Source organism: Salvia miltiorrhiza, chromosome 8, assembly GCF_028751815.1.
Source record: "Salvia miltiorrhiza cultivar Shanhuang (shh) chromosome 8, IMPLAD_Smil_shh, whole genome shotgun sequence".
Classification (NCBI taxonomy): domain Eukaryota; kingdom Viridiplantae; phylum Streptophyta; class Magnoliopsida; order Lamiales; family Lamiaceae; genus Salvia; species Salvia miltiorrhiza.
Genome location: NC_080394.1, coordinates 22773249 through 22779248, shown reverse-complemented (window position 1 = coordinate 22779248; position 6000 = coordinate 22773249).

The window sequence follows — 6000 nt, the reverse complement described above, 5'->3', positions numbered from 1 at the left end:
AAAAATTTTGTGTTCTTACTTGCATTCAATATTTACTTTTTCATTATTTGTGCACAAACTTTATCCATATTGAAATTGTTAAAAGTGAAAAGAGATTCACTTAAAGGCTATTTCGTAAAATCGTTTCCGCTCCAAGTGTTATCAGTCTAACTATCTTCGGATAGTTAGTAAGATTTCTAACACTTTTCTGATTATAGGGGTGAGCAAACCCGAACCGAACCCGCCGAACCCGCCCGGACCGAACCGACCCATTGTATATGTATGGTCCGGGTCGGGTCTAATTCTTAGGATCGATTTTTTTTCGGGTCGGTCCGGGTCGAGACCCGGTCGAACCCGGACCGACCCATATCATTAAAAATTAATTATTTATTTTATATATTTAATATTTATAATAATATTAATAATATTAAATTTCGAAAATTTCTAAAACCTAAAGGTGGAATGATTTTGATTTATGTTTTTTGTTGTGATTGTGGATTGCGAATGGTGAAACTATGATATTGATATGTGTTTGTATCGTATTTATTATATTTTATGTATGAAAATTAAGTGCGAAAACAGGAAAAAAAAAATAATTTTGGCCTCGGCGGGTCGGACCCGGACCGAACCGAACCCGTTGCTCGGGTTCGGTCCGGGTCGGCCCGCACACATTTTTCGGTCCGGGTTGGTCCTTCATTTTAAAATTTTCGGTCCAACAAACCCGGCGGGTCGGTCCGGGTCCGACCCGCTGCACACCCCTATCTGATTATTTAAAACTGATTAGACTGGAACCCTACTTGAACTATCAGTGTGTCAACAAGTTCCTCGCACTGAAGTTAACTTACTGAAACAATATCAGTATCAGTCTTTACCCATTCTTAACTGATCTTACTTTACACTGTTCACTTCAGTTAACTCACTCTAGTATCAGTTTCGATACTCACATCAGTTTACAAAAGAAGTCTCAAATTTCAAGAAAAATAATCTACTGGTGTATTCCCCGCCCTCATACACCAGTTCATTAACCCTACGGGACCCAACAATTGGTATCAGAGCAGGTTGTTTGCAACAACAATCTGTTTTGACCTGGTTCTACTGAACTAGATCATTTTTCAAAAATCTCTATATTCTCTTCATGCTACGTGTGTTATATTTTATCTCTCCTCAGTCAATATGGAAACTAACTTTAATTAGCAGGTCTACATCTCTACCAACGTTTTCCATAGAAAACTATGAGATATGGAAGTTCAGAGTTCGGAGCTATCTAACAACCCAGGATTGTAGAATGTGGGAAGTAATTACAGATGGTCCAATCATCATCAAAGAGACAATTCTGAGGACTTCCACTGAAATAGGAAAAGATCCCTACAATGAGTCCATGATCAAGGAGAAACACGAGTACACCTCTGAAGAAAGAAAGCAGGACGAACTCGACAATCTTGTGAAGAACATCATTTCAGGAACTGTTCCAGACAAGCACGTGATGAAGATAATCAAGTGCACAACTGCCAAAGAGATGTGAAACACAGAAAAATAGAAAAAAAATAAAAGAGTTAAAAAAAGAAAAAAGAAAAGCAAAAACGAAAAAGCAAAAAAAAAAAACAGAAAAAAGAGCAAAAATCATTGTAAAAAATAAGAAAAGAAAAAAAAAGGGAAAAAAAGGAAAAAGACAAAAAAATTGAAACAAAAAAAGCGAAAAAAAAACCTGAAAATAAGTAAAAATGAAGAAGAAACAAAATAGTAAAAAAAAAAAGAACAAAAAAAGAAACAAAAGAAAATGGAAAAGGTAAAAAGAAAGTGGGGGAAAGGAGTTTAAACTTTAAACCCTTGACCTTTGAGATAAATGAGGCGTGCATCAACCACCACACCAAACAATATATTTGATTTTATTTAGCAACATCTAAAATATAAATGCAAAATATGTTATATAAATGCAAGTCAACCACCGCCGCATAGTATGCGCTTATGCGCCGGTCGCACACAAGACTAACTATACAAAATAATAAAAACACCCTGTTTGTTTTCACTCTTGACTTGAATCCTTAATTTTTTTTGACAATATAATATTGACTGATGAGTGAACTCACCACACACGAAGGTAAAATAAGAACCAAAGAAGAGTAGAACTAACACTTGAGTATCGCACGGTAGAAAAGAGAAAGCTCAATTTGTATTGATGTTTCAGATAACAGATAGATCTCTTTTACAAGTGATGATAATTCCTCTATTTATATGAGAGATTTACAGAAGGGCAAAAAGGTAAAAGTTAATCCTCACGTACTCTGCACGTATTCTAACCTCCCTATTGTACTTCATGCCTCCGTCTTTGTTGTAACCAACTTTGCAGCTTTTGTCGAGTGGAGATAAAGACCTTGATGCTCAACCAGCTCCTCCTCCTTGGTCCTCTTGACAAGCTCGGTCCTCGTCCGGTTGGTGATGTTCGTCTCCTGAATCAGCTTCGCTATGGCTCCTCTTTACACCACAATATGAGTAATTTAAAGTTCCCATTTTGGTACTTCTCATTTCTTAGTTCGGCGTTTCCAAATCTCTATCCTGGTACCTTGACCCTTCCTTAAACAACCTAAGGCCGTGCCTCAGAACTTTTGTGAATATTAGTCATGATGTCGTGTTAATGTTGTAATTCGAATCTTAAGAATCTTGCCTTTGGGTGCCACCGTGGCACCGTACCTTACTAGCATTCGTGACCTCCGTCTTGGAAACCTTGCCTTTGAGTGTCACCGTGGCACTTTAATAACTTTCCGCGACCTCCTTTCTTGCCTTTGAGTGCTACCGTGGCACTTTATCCCTTCTTGGCTTGAGACATAGAAAATTTCCCAAGTCCCGGATTAAAGAGAATAGTATTCATGCAAGACTTACTCCTCATCATATTGATTGTAGAGCCTTATAGTCACAATGCTGATATGAGAGTATTTTGGACCCAAAATTCGAATTCAATTGGAGTTTGAATTCGTTTTTCTTTGTAGAAATTATCTAATGAAAAATTAAAATTGACAACACTTTAGACGTAGTAGTCACATTGAGCCGATCTAGAAAAACACTTCCTGCACGTCATGTTTTATTTTCAATACTTTTCTTTGTCTTAATTATAACATACAAAAATTTGAGAAATCAATACTACAAAAACAAGAGTTTGGTGATTCAATGCAACACACATAAAAGTCCAATATCTCAATAACATGGCATAATAGTTGAGAGGTCACAATTACAAAATTATATTTTTCCAAAGTAGTGATTATCATGTTAGAGAGGTGCCCTCTATTAAATGGCGATAATAATTTTGAATGGGTCTCAAGTCATTTTCTCCAACTCATATATTCAATTCAAATATAAAAACTGCATATGGACAAAAAGGACAATTATGCCCCTTTAAAGAAACTGTAAGTGACCTCCCATACTTCAATTTTCATTTTCATAATTTAATTGCAATTTCGAATGATATTATTCTTGAAGAGAAGAATTATACTATGAATAACTAAAAGTATAATCACATTTTTTTGTTGGTAAAAAGAAAATGAATTCTCCAAATATTTTTCATATATTTGTTTAATTTATTTAGTTAGCTACGTGATAATTTATAGATTATATTGGGTATATAGCGGAAAAAAATTGAAGCACTAAATTGGTAAGGTACACAGCATGTGATAACATTAATATTTGCCAACCAAACTTGCCACTGTTTTAAAGTTCTGGTTTTTACTATTCAATGTGGAAGATATTAATGCAATAAATGTATAAGTAAAGTAAAAATTTGCATAAGAACATGCATGTATTTTATTTTGTTTTTCATTTTTAATTTTTGATTATATCATACTCGCTTCAGCACACAAGCTGACCTGAAGCTCTCATCATATTAATTAAATGGAAACGTCTTACCAACTTGGAACTAGAAATATTATATTCTGCGATACTGTTAATACTCTTCTTTATAATTATAGCTTTTGAAGCACTACAGTTCTGGGCCTGGGCTCATTATAATTACATATATGTATATAAGAAAAATCTTCATTTTTATTTAAGTACTACCCCTCCGTCCCACTCCAATAGGCTCACTTCTTTTGGGCACGGAGATTAAGAAAACTTAGTTTTTAGTAGGAAAGTGGTAGTAAAGTGGTGTGGTCCACACCAATTAAGAACAACTTTTTTACCCAAAAAGAAAAATGAGCCTATTGAAATGGGACATCCCAAAAAGAAAAATGAACTTATTAGAGTGGGACGGAGGGAGTAATAACTAAGTAGTTGACTTTCTTCTTCTTTTTTCCTTTTTCCAATTTTTGTTTTCATATTGGACAAAGATTTTATCTGACGTCGTCATTGGACTCTTTGCGCTTCACCAAATACATGAAATGTCGTTAATATTGTCCCAGTGAACGCTGTAGATGATGTATTGGATTTATAAATACTCTTGTTGTCCCATTATTCATGAATCACTTTCTATTTTAAATTGTCTCATTAAAAATAATTTATTTTTATAAAAGACCATATTGCCTCCGTTTTTTATATTTAATCATAACTTTTTTTCTTTGGTACGTTCTCCAAATTTATGGATACTCTATTAAGTATTAAATATTATCCTATACATAATTTTTATAATTTTATCATTGTAACTTACACTATTTACCCACAATCTACTTAACAATACCCTCAATACGAGACCATTTCTTCATTATCAATAATTCAAACAATTTTTTATTAAAACTCATGCCGTTGTCAACTATGCATATTTATGGGGGACGGATGAAGTATTTAACTCTTAAAAAATGATGGATCCTACACTTTCATCGAATTTACACATTATCCTTAATTCCCGTGTCGAAGAAAAAAGTGAGCCATATTTAGTGAGACGTAGGAAATAATTATTCGCTTTGGGGCTCGGGGGTTTCTTGGTTTTGGCCTCGTGGTTGGCTGGGTTTTTGCGTCTTAGGGTCATTTCGTCATTTTATTTTCGTTGTATACGTAGACAAATACTATTTTTCCTCGTATGAGGTTCTTTCCACTAAGTCTTTTCCAATGAGATTTTGATGCGGCTCAGCCCTTAATCTACGTCTTTGTGCTTTTAAGGATTTTTTTAATTTTTTTTCTAATAAAATTTAGTTATATATGTGTTGGAGTAAGTTTATTTTTTTGTTTTAGTGCTGCAAACTATACATTAAGGATAGTGAAATCAATAGTTGTTCACCCAATATTATTTCCATAAAAGTTAGTCAATTTTAACTGTTTCAAACGAACCAATGCCCTTCTTTCTTGTTCCTATAAAAAAACACGAGGGCTCTCTTTCTTTTATTTGTTTTCGCACTCCCTCCATTTCTGAAACCCTAGTTTTCCGTGCCGCGCCGTCCAAACTATTCTTTCTCTATCTCTCCGCCTCTAATGTCATCTGTATGCATCAACATCTTATTCTTCAGATATACTTCTGTTCGAGATCTACAAAAGTTATAAGATGCAAATACGGATATAATAAGAATATAAAAGGCGCACATGATTATAATAGCAAACATATTTTCTCTTCCCATGAATATTAGCACTTTTTAAAACTCCATGTTAATTAACTTTGAGCAGATCATATGCACCTTAAGTATATAATTTAGAATGTATATAAATAAGTACTAGATATCTAAATTCAAAAATATCGAATTGGATGGAAAATGAAGGATTTTAATTACGATTCCATTTTATATATACAACAACGATTACGGCTTTCCGAATATAGTAATTGCAATTTTACGCTCAATCCGCATTTTTGAATCTGGAAATTAATGATATTAAATATTATATGAATTTAATTTTTCTTATTTTATTAAGTATTGAATAAATTGGGAAAGTTCATTTCATAACGTTTCATTATATTATATAGATATAGATAGATATAAATATAGATAGATAGATAGATATAATTATCTACTTGTAAAAATATATTGCATTTAACTTTTCACATCTTTTTAGTATATTTATGATTATTTATAATTATATTTTAATCAATTTTATAATCTTGACATTAGTGAC